The sequence below is a fragment of the Bactrocera latifrons genome, unplaced genomic scaffold (assembly GCF_001853355.1).
Source record: "Bactrocera latifrons isolate USDA-ARS-PBARC rearing strain unplaced genomic scaffold, ASM185335v1 scaffold_80, whole genome shotgun sequence".
NCBI classification, from domain to species: domain Eukaryota; kingdom Metazoa; phylum Arthropoda; class Insecta; order Diptera; family Tephritidae; genus Bactrocera; species Bactrocera latifrons.
In genome coordinates, this window is record NW_017537490.1 from 235629 (window position 1) to 247328 (window position 11700).

The 11700-nt window shown below is 37.3% G+C and overlaps 2 protein-coding genes across 6 annotated transcripts in view; one reads left to right on the forward strand and one right to left on the reverse strand.

The window, feature by feature from the left end:
• Positions 1-6108, reverse strand: part of LOC108976872 (transmembrane protein 135-like) — a 13252-nt gene extending 7144 nt beyond the window's left edge. Inside the window, exon 1 of one of the 4 annotated variants that reach the window (XM_018946256.1) lies at positions 5940-6108. The gene's annotated coding sequence lies outside the window, so the exon portion shown is untranslated. Of the gene's footprint in view, positions 1-4395; positions 4496-5275; positions 5301-5828 lie in introns of those variants that run through there. The other 3 variants (XM_018946251.1, XM_018946254.1, XM_018946253.1) reach the window with 3 other exon arrangements.
• Positions 6109-7786: 1678 nt separating this feature from the next.
• The window catches only part of LOC108976845 (odorant receptor 85c-like), a 24864-nt gene continuing 20950 nt past the window's right edge, over positions 7787-11700 (forward strand). Inside the window, exon 1 of one of the 2 annotated variants that reach the window (XM_018946212.1) lies at positions 7787-7830. The gene's annotated coding sequence lies outside the window, so the exon portion shown is untranslated. Of the gene's footprint in view, positions 7831-7909; positions 7977-11700 lie in introns of those variants that run through there. The other variant, XM_018946213.1, reaches the window with a different exon arrangement.

Consider the following 11700-nt stretch of genomic DNA (forward strand, 5'->3'; position numbering starts at 1 on the left):
AATTTTATAATTTTAAAATAAAAAAATGTAATCCTAAGCATATAATTATGAATTAAAAAGTTCTCAACCCGGATGATAACCTTGAAATCCAAGAGACAATGACTTATTTAATTCGTCTGTCGTCTGAAAACCACTAAGTGGTTACAAAAATCATTAAGTGACCAGTGGCAATCGAGTTAAACTGAGCATTCAAAACCCTACTAGCGTCTACAGCAACAACACACTTCCTTCGTTGAACGCAGGCGGCGAGAGGAAGCAATTAAATAGCTTGTCGACAGCAATAATTGTTGTTTGTTTTGTAATCAAGCACCTTTGCTGCCTGTTATTTTCATTGACATTGTTGTTTTTTCGCTATTGCAATAAATTTGAGCCGAGAGSCAAACAAAAACTGTCATAATTTATATCTAAACAAAATTGAATAAGCACTTAATTTGTTGTTTAGAGTAAAAACGTGYGGCCACAGAGACGCACACGGTTGTATGGGCATGGCAAGTTCGAAAGATCAGTGGCGCTAATGATCTGAGATATATGTACGTGTGTACGTAAATGACTCATATCCATTTTAAGCGAATTTCATGCATACATATTCATATTTAGTATATATATATTAAACTAATTAATTAAAACCGGATGGTGCGAWGCATGTGGAAAGCTGGGAGAGGCAGTCAATTGCTTGAGATTTTCTTCTAGTCACAAAATGTTGTTATTGCTGCTGGAGCAGCACAGTTATCTCACTATTCGAGATTGAGTTTCATAAAGCAGCTGTTCGCAGATTTTTTGAAGCCCAGCGAAGGAACTTTTTGTTTTCTTTGATAGAAGTCTATTTTAAAAACATACTGCTATCACAAAAGGAAGGCCCGGGATGATTGTAGGGAAGCACAAAGAATCTATAGCAATGATAYGCATAYATATGTATATGTATGTATATATTGCTCTATCCAAATGGAAAATTTAAGTACAGTGATATGCATTAAAATAGTGTGACGTTAGTATGTCATGATATTTWATTATTGAAGCACTTCGCGCCGCAATTAAAACTGCTTTTTCGGCGATATTCGGTACTACGAGGCTCTTAGCGCAATTTACCGACAAGGAGAAGAGTATTCGATAAGATAAACATCAATGAAGAAACTGCTTTGAGAGCAGTTGGTTGTGATCATTAACTCTGAGCATCTTTGCACCGTAGAGCGGGTCGATTTTTATACACTTGCAACCTGTTRATACAGAGTATAATAGTTTTGTTCACCTAACGGTTGTATGTATAGCATTAACTAGAACAAATCGAGATATATGTATATAGGGTTATAGATATATGAATGATGGATGACGGGAAAAGTTATCTTGATGAAACTAGGTATGCGGGTTCCTTAGTACAATCGGACTACTGCCACGCCCACAAATCGACACTAACCGAAAACCTATAAATTGCCATAACTAAGCACTAATTTAAGACATAGAACTCTTAATTGGTACAAAGGATGGGCAACAAATTTTGAAAAAGTTAACAAGTTTCATGTATATATCTCCTAAATTACTTAAACTTCTTCTTTATCATTACTGACAACAGCGCGGGAATCGTTCTTCTTTTCGCTTCTTGGCGTCAGTTGGATATTCCAAGCGAAGCCAGGTCCTTCTCTACCTTTCCAACGAAGTGGAGGTCTTCTTCTTCTTCTGCTTCCTATGGCAGATACTTCGTCGAAAACGTTCAGAGCTGGAGTGTTTTCGTCCATTCGAACGACAAGGCCTAGACAGCGTAGCCGCAACTAACATCGGTGTATCCCAGCAGCTGTACACTCTTATAAAATATTGTACCTGCTCGTTTAAGCTCTGCAGCTCGAATTATGTTCTCCAGCGGTAGATTGAAGAAGCCGCACGATAGGGAGTCGTGATGCCTGAAACCTCGTTTGGTATCAAACGCATCGGAAAGGTCTCTCCCTATCCTAACGGAACTTTTGATAATACTCAATGACAGTTTATACAGCCGTATTAGTTTTGCGGGGATACCAAATTCAGATATCGCGGCCTAAAGACAGCTTTTTTTCGTGCTGTCATGAGCAGAGCTTTGATATCGAAGAAGAGGTAATGTGATTTTCGAAACCTAAAGCCACACTGATGTCCAATCAGTTTGTTGACGGTGGGCTTTAATCTTTCACACAATACGCTCGATAGAGGAGACTTATCCCACGATAGTTGGAGCAGATTGTGGGGTCTGCCTTTTTATGGATTGGGCAAAGCACACTTAAATTCCAATCGTTGGGCATGCTTTCGTCCGACCATATTTTACAAAGAAGCTGATGCATGCTCCTTATCAGTTCTTCACAGCCGACATCCGTCGGCCCCCGCTACTTTTTTATTTCTCAGCTGAATAATTGCCATTCGAACTTCTTGCCCGCCCATCGGGCAATGGAACGTCTGCGCCATCGTCTTCTATTGGGGAAGCGGGTTCGCCATCTCCTGGTGTATTGCTTTTCGACATTTACTTTTCCGTGTTGCATACTCAATATATTTTGTTCAGTGTATATATATTTTAATAAAGCATATACATTTATCGCCATTTTATTGCACACCACTGTATGCTGCTTTGGTTTCCTTATTTATGCTTGAAAAGCACGTTGCCGACACCACTGTTTTGTACAACGCGCTATTGGTTTAACTGCGGTCAAGCAGTTGTTGATAAGAATTTCATAATTTCATTGTGTATTATTTCAATGTGTTCTTTGGTAATGCGAGTATGTTTGAAAGCAGATGTTAGAGCAGTTGTTTTAGCAACTTGTTTTCTTTTCTATTTTTGTTTTGTAACCCACACTAAAATTGTCATCAATACGAACCGATTTTTAAATCACTTGCATAATTAATAATACCTTTTTTTTGAAGTTTTTAATTATTGTTCGTATTTTTGTAGATATGTATGCATGTACATATGTTATGTGCTTTAATCTACATATGCACATATCGCTCTATTTTACATTACAATGCAATATATGTATATGCATATTAGCGATTGCAGAAATAAGCGAAATTAATATACAAAATGTTTGAATATATTTTCATTCACAAGAATATATAAAGATTCTCATGGAACTGTTAAAATATGGCGTTTCGCGAATAATAATCATATGCGAGCATGCAAATTGTACTATATATTATATATGACATATTACACCACACATAAGCATTCAGTTATTACTTTATGTACTATAAGTATCTAGGCCAAATCATATCAACAGCTTTGGGCGCATTTTCAATGCGAAAGCTTACAAATTTCACAAATATGTACACGGGATCTTACAATTTAGTTTTTTACTCTTGCAACATGTTACTACACAGTATAATATAATAGTTTTGTTTTTTTTATATTTATAAAATTGCTTGTAAGTAAGTTTTCAAGCATACATCAGCCATGTCAAAAATTAATAAAGTCACTACCTTCCATTTCTTTGCCTAACTAATGTTCTACGTAATGATTCCCGTTTTACTTTAAACCGTTCAACCGTTATATCATTTGGCTAATATCCTGAAACACAAATATAATGAATTCCGATGCACTGTTTCACGCTTTTTACATCAACTCATAAAATCATAATTTTTTATATAGTTAAAAAAAATTTTTAAAATAGGTTTACGCAAATACAAATCTGAACGCTATATGAAACTTCTATATATTATTTAATACATATATTAAAATATTAGCACTTCGGTTGAGTTTATATCATATCTATTTTATCTCAGATTTATTTTAATAAAATTCTTGCGAAATGAGTCTATGAGCTTCAAAATAATTTAGAATGAAAAAAAAAAAAAAAAATGCATTGTAAGCTTCGCAGCTGATGGTTTTTTCACGGGTTTGATCCTTGCAAGTAGCAAGAGTATAGAATGTTCGGTTACAGCCGAACTTAGCGCTTGCTTTTTTGCTTTCCATATTTCCTATCGTAATTGTTTTCACATTTTGGATCAACAGTCAAACATCAGTTTTAGGTTTGCCGCTCCGTGTTAACAATTCTCAAATTAATATCTTATTTTTTTGTTCGACGTTACTATTTTCAGAACAATAGTATGCGGATTAGCACGCTGCCAATCTTTTTAATCAAAACTTCTCTGCTATAGGTTATAGTTTGTCAGATTGATAGATTGCTCATGGATGCAATAAGAGTAGAGTCATGACTTTTTCTTTAAATTTAGTAGAGAAATAAGGAAATAGTGAACAGAGTTACATGTGCCATAGCCTTGCCTGACGTTAGACATGAGTTTCCATGACATCATTTCATTGATAAATCATAAATAATTATAATTAAACCACTTAATTACACATAGTGATTTTTTTTTAAGGTATTATAAATTATATAGTTATGATTAATTTTTTTATCTCGAATGTTTATCGCTATAGTATTTACATACATATGAATACACAGGCGTTTAGCTGTAGATAACTGCTCGTTTTCAAAGTAACACATAAATGTTTCGCAAATATATTTTTAATAACGTCGAAGTCGCTGAAAATAATTTGTTTTTTTTTCTTTTTTAATTGTACTTAATGAGTTTTACTTTTTTTCAATCACTTTAAATATCATATATATGTATAAACTTCAATAATATTTGTTTTTATTATTANGTAGCACCTGTTGGCAAGAGTTATCCTGCGTTGGATTTCTAGGCTGACATTGTTGGTGGTGTTTACGCTGGTTCCAAGATAGACGAAATTATCTATGACTAGAAATCAGAACTAACATCGGTGTATCCCAGCAGCTGTACACTCTTATAAAATATTGTACCTGCTCGTTTGAGCTCTGCAGCTCGAATTATGTTCTCCAGGGGTAGATTGAAGAAGCCGCACGATAGTGAGTCGTAATGCCTGAAACCTCGCTTGGTATCAAACGCATCGGAAAGGTCTCTCCCTATCCTAACGGAACTTTTGGTATTACTCAATGACAGTTTATACAGCCGTATTAGTTTTGCGGGGATACCAAATTCAGATATCGCGGCCTAAAGACAGCTTCTTTTCATGCTGTCAAGAGCAGAGCTTTGATATCGGCGAAGAGGTAATGTGTGATTGTCTTTTCACGAGTCTTTTCCAAGTTTTGGCACATGGTGAATATCTGGTCGGTTGTTGATTTTCCAGGTCTGAAGCCACACTGATAGGGTCCAATCAGTTTGTTGACGGTGGGCTTTAATCTTTCACACAATACGGATAGAGGAGACTTATCCCACGGTATTATAAATTATATAGTTATGATTAATTTTTTTATCTCGAATGTTTATCGCTATAGTATTTACATACATATGAATACACAGGCGTTTAGCTGTAGATAACTGCTCGTTTTCAAAGTAACACATAAATGTTTCGCGAATATATTTTTAATAACGTCGAAGTCGCTGAAAATAATATGTTTTTTTTTTTCTTTTTTAATTGTACTTAATGAGTTTTACTTTTTTTCAATCACTTTAAATATCATATATATGTATAAACTTCAATAATATTTGTTTTTATTATTAAATGACACATGTGAAAATAATAATCAATTGAAAATGCAAATTAGCCGGTATATTGCACAACAATGTTAACTGTGAAGGACTTGTCGCTTTTCTATTTACTATAAATTGCTACAAATTTTTATTCATTGCCACTTAGCGCAATGTTTATTTACAATTACTAAATGGGTAATGGACATTAGCTGGCAAAAACACTCGTTGCAACGCATATTAAGGTGCGTGCATTCGCATACGTACATTATTTGTATAAATTTACATTAGCATTAACAGCTCATAAAATTAGAATCAATTGGCATTTAAAATATGCACACAATTAGCCATCTGTTCACTATTTAAGCTACCTTTGTTTAGTTTTTGCTTATAAGAATTGCAAGCGCAGAGTTTGGCAAACGCTTCAAAGGTTCAATTTTTTATAATCACAGTGCAGCACAAGCACACATAAGATTACACACACAGCCTTTCGACAGCACAGCTTTTGTGGTTAAATTATTGTCTTGCACATTTTTTCCGACCAACAACGTATTGCTTCATTCAAATTATGCGCAACGCTTCACTTTTTATGTTAATTTGCGTATAAATAATTTAACGAATTAAGCGCACAACACAGCATAGAAAATAACAAATCACTGCAGTTGGAAATGAAAACAATCAACTTTTGACGGCTGTTTTTGACATTTGCTTTTGGATTGTGATTCTACAAGTTAAAGAGTACAAAAATAATTTGCTAAGCTATCACACTGCAGATGGCGCTAATCACACATAAGTTCAAAATTTACATGTGTGCTCCAAGTAATAATAATGCAGTAAATATTTTCGCTTTTTTTTAGCTGTGGCTGCCATTCCGTTGATTTGTGATGATGATGTGGAGAGGGATGTATATCTAGGGAGCAGGAGGATTCTAGATGATAGGGTCAGGTGCAGGTTGCAAGACCGTTGGGACAATTGTCCTAGCACCTGAGTGACTTACGACGGGACATTGGGTTTGTTGAGATTAACCCAGACTTCAGATATTGTCCGAGTTTGGATTTTCTACTTACGAGGCACCATTTTGATAGGTCGTGGGTAGACGATTGGGTGCATATAATTGCAGAATGCAGTCTGACCGGATACTTAATTCTGGTACCACGGGGAGCAGTAACCTGCTCATGTGGACTGGCCCCTCGGGGAGTAATCGTGGTGATTGTGGTTAAAACCTAAATACAGAAAAAACTGACCCCTAGAATGTGGTGTTGCATTGCAAACGGGTGTCGGACCCAAAGACCCTCCAACCTTACTATAACATTTCGCTCGTGCGATTACGTTTTTATTCGATGAAAATCTCTTTCCAGCGAACATTCTTTTGAGATCTGAGAACAGGAAATAGTAGTTGGGGGACAGATMTGGAAAATACGGTGAATGCGGAAGCAACTCGAAGCCCAGTTCATGGATTTTTCACTTAATTTTCACTGACTTGTGACACGGTCCATTGTCTTAGCACTTTATTTTTCTTCTCTCTCGTTCTCTTTTGGACATCCACTGTGTTCACTGTCTTCGGTGCTCATTTCATCATGTCGAAACCTAACTAATCAATTCCTAATAATTGTGTCTTGTAACAGCTTTTCGCTCCTACTTGGCTTTGCAGCAGATTTTGAAGATGTGATAAGCTTTAACATACAATTGGTGAACTCTGCTATCGATTGCTTGCCACCTAACAGAACGACAACAAATAAAAGTGCGACAAATTGATATCAGAGCATATATGGAAGTGGACACTATTTTTGTAGCTAAACCCCTGTCTTCACGTGATCAATATTTATTACTTAARTAGCAATGTACATAACTACATACATATAAAAACGCTTCCGCCACGCACCTGAGTGCAATCTGAACTTCCGCAACTTTTGTTTGTCTTCCGTTTGTTGGCTTCTTTATTTGCTCGCTGACGCAGTAGCGTCATACAAAACGAGAGACAACCGGKAAGGTGAGGGCGGTGGCTTTTGCATAAGTCTGCCATTACACTTGGCCAAGTTGAATTGCTGAATTGTTGACTCTTGCTCGATGCGGAAGCGCAGCGTGGCAGCTTGAAGTAACGGTAAATAAACAATAAAATTAAAACCGCAAACCTAAAAAGCAGAGATTAAGTTGTAAATTGCGCCAGTTAGAGCGTAAGTTTCGTTGCTGCGCCAGCATTTCAAAAGCTTGCAGTCAAAGTGTTTGAGGTTAGAGGTGAAATTGCAAGTATGGGCGCGAGCGCAACGTGTTGGAGGGAAAATGCTGACTTAATGTACAAGTGAATTTAATTGAACAGAACTGCGGGAATTGTGTTACGAGTAGTGACGCACAAGGTGTGCAGTGATAGAGAGTGTAAATGAAAACAGAAAAGTAAAAAATAAGTTAAATGAAACAAGCAAAAAATATACTTCGACCACAGAAGCTTGAATACCCTACACAGTTACGGTTTCTTATAGCATGAAATGTTGTATCTTGATTTGGAACGATCAGTTTGTATGGTAACTATATGCTATAGTAGTCCAATCTGAAGAATTTCATCAAGTTTTGACGCGCTTCGTCTTCTTTATTGGCTTAGTGCAGCTAGGTCTTTTTCCGCCTAATCTCTCCTTCGAAGTGGGGGTCTTCCTCTTCTTCTGCTTTCCCTGGCGGGTACTGCGTCGAAAACTTTCATAGTTGGAGTATTTTCAACTATACAGACGCCATGACCTAGCCAGCCGCTGTCTCTTTATTCGTTGAACTATGTCAATGGCGTCGTATATCTCATAGAGCTCATCGTTCCATCGACTGCGGTCATAAATCTTCCACAGAACTTTTCTCTCGAAAACTTGTAGCATCGACCCATCGGATGTTGTCATCRTCCATGCCTCTGCATCTCTACATGGACTTTAGTAATGAGTGACTTACAGTGTTTGATTTTCGKRCGTCKAGAGCGGACTTTACTTTTCAATTGCCTACTCAGACCCGAAGGAGCACCTGTTGCCAAGAGTTATTCTGCGTTGGATTTCGAGGCTGAMATTATTGTCGGTGTTGATACTGGTTCCAAAATAGACAAATTATCTACGACTTCGGAGTTATGACTGTCAACCGTGACGTGGTAGCCTAGTCGCGAGTGACAAGAGATATTTCGTCTTGCTTTCGTTTACTAGCACACCTAACGGCGCGGCTGTTGAGGCCATCATTGGCCATCAATATCATCGGCGTACGCCAGCGACCTTTTCGGAGAGGTATTTTCACAACCTTTATCTACTTATTGTTTGCGAATARCACAGCCGTTACTTGGAGCTTACTGGATCTCTAGGAAATTTGCTTTTAATTTGACACCCCATGTGTGCTCCTTTATTTAGATACTGAAGGAACTGTCGTAAGGTCCAATTGGATTTTTGGTTTTCTTCTGCTTATCGGATAGATTCTCCTTACATTTGAAACCAATACCTTACAAGTGTTGAAAGTGGTCGTCCTCCAAAGGGGGACCTCACCTTCCCAGACTTTGTGAAAATTTTCATTGGATCTGTCTTTCACGTGTCGGATCCCATTCCCAGTGTGCWACTCCGTCTCGGCAGTACGGGGGCRTATGCTCTCCCTTATGTGCATTTAATTGGTGATTATTCCCCTTTTAAACATTATCACCAAGTGATTAAGTACAAAACATGCGAAATCATATTACTGAGTAGACCATAATAACAACTTAGTGTCACTTATTTGCCGCCATTCATAAMATCTAAGTATAAACGTGCCTCTGTATACAGGGTGGTTTATATAATGGTTTGATTTCAAAATTAACTTAACAGGGGGACTTATCTACCATAGTAAAACAACTTTTGTTGGGCAAATTTGTTCCAAATAGTTCTCTTTAGGGGTGATACACTCATTTCAGCGACTCTCCAACTTTTCGATATCATTTTTGCAGTACGATTGCTCCTTTGCTTCGCAATAGGCCTCAGTTTCGCCAATCATCTTTTTGTTCGATGAAAATTTCTTCATAGYCAGCATTCGTTTGAGATCTGATAACAGGAAATAGTTGCTGTGGGCTAGAGCTRGAGAATRCGRTGAATRTCGAAGCAATTGGAAGCCCAACTCATGGATTTTTGTCATCGTTTACAGACGCCATAAACTTGCCAGGCCCTTCGTTAAGAGATTATTGTTAACATATCAGARCTTTGTGGCGACGACTTGAAAATGTAGCTGTTTGAAAATACCGAGACCGCTAATAACATAATTTTCGAACTTGGCGTTCCGTGGGCGAATTTTTGCTTAAGTTTTCGACATGGCGGTAAGTTTTGCGAAAACCAAAGATCGTCCACACTTCTACCTTCCATTACCGGCTACAACAAAACCACGAACAAAAGTCATTACTTAGCTTATTWATACGCCAGATTTAACACTCTGAGAGTTTTTCCTATCCCTCCATTTCTATTAACCTCTACGGAGAAAGAGTCGACTAARATCTCCAAAAAATAGTGGAATATTTAAAATTTGACAACTCAATGAACTAAACGTTAATTCGATCGAGGACTTTCAAAAGTATAAGGAAATTTTGAGGGCTCTGGTCAAATTTGTTGATAAGCTGGGATCGAAGTCGGAAAAACCAAATACCATACGAACCACCCATTATACAGCTAGGTAAGTACGTACATAGGTTCATGGAAGAGTATATGACTCAACAACAACACAATTATGCACACAAACATGTCTGCGCAAGAGCACGATACAAAGCTCATGACTGCAAGTGCGACATCTCTACAGATTCTCCAGGAATATAACATGTCCTTATGCGTGATAATAAAATAATAATTGGGTTTGTGCTCAACAAACCAGAAAGTGCAACCGCAGGGCAGCAAGAGAGTGAGAGCCAGCCACTCAAAACCGAAAACATGTGTACCTATGCGAGCAAGCGACAGAGTGGAGTGTGGTCCAAAGTATCAGCAGCTCGGGGTCTGGGTCTGGCGTAAGGTGTCTAAATCTTTTTATTACAAAATACAAAATTGCTGCATCAAACACACACACTCACAGATGTGTGGCTGCATGTGTGTATGTAGTTGCTGTTGTAATTGCAATAGCCACGAGTGCAATACCTTTTACAAAAACAACAGCAATCAGCATAAATTGCGTTTAGGTTATCTGCACTTTTGGCGCCGCAAGTGAGGTGTATGCCACAATTTGGATGTGGCATGCAATGGACAAAGTGCTTGTGGTCACAAAGTTGTGGTGCACTTGACTTGCAGATCATTTTCTTGTCCGACGCATATTTGGCAGTCTCACATTTCGTAGCGGTAACCACCATTTATGACGGGGGAATTTAATGCTGCCGGATGTCATGATTTTGATATTAGACATTCATTAAGATTGCTAGGATGATAGCGTCTTTAATTATTTTTCTTAAAAAAAATATATATTTTTTTTGAACATCTGCGATAGTTTTTTTTTTTTTTGATTAATTCCTGAGAATTACCGAACATTATGATTCCTAAACTCACAAAGAAATATTTTTGATATCGAGAGTCCATTTTGATTAGTCCACAGCCTAAAAAAAGAAACAAAAGTTGTTGATATTTTGTTCAATGAGGGCAAGACAAAGCACCTTGTGGCCATACGCAAATATTCCTCTCGTCTTGGGAACTTTATCACTATGGGTAGATATAAATTTGAAGAACTTTGTTTATCTCCATCATAAATACCACTATCAATCTAAGCTTGGAGATAAGGGACACAATTACTTTTGTCAACAGGCGCTACTTTGGACTCGGAAGCATTCATTTGAAGTGTACTATTTCTCTCAAGATCTTTGGAACCTTCCACGTGAGCGTTGAATACAGAAGGCGATGAAACAACGAACTGTATGATTTCTGACGACGACATGGATATAGTTAAGCGCAACTGGCGAAATATTTCGAGAAGTCCACGAAGGGAGGGGAAAAACGCTTTCCTAGAGTATTCGGAAGGGGTTAGTAAGATATCTCATCTTACTATCTCATAAACCTAGAAAGATATACTAAAATTGGAGCATATTTTTTTCAAAGAGTGTCATTGAATTTCACTACATCTTCTAAGACTGGTTTTCCTCAACTATTATCACGTGACACCCTACACATACAAAAAAAAAAAAAAAATCTGTATATACTTATCTTTGTGGATAGAACATAGTAAGCCTTTTTAGTTTAAATTTCGGTTTTTACGATGAGTGAAATTATTCAACAAAGAAGTTCCATTAAATTATGTGCGCGG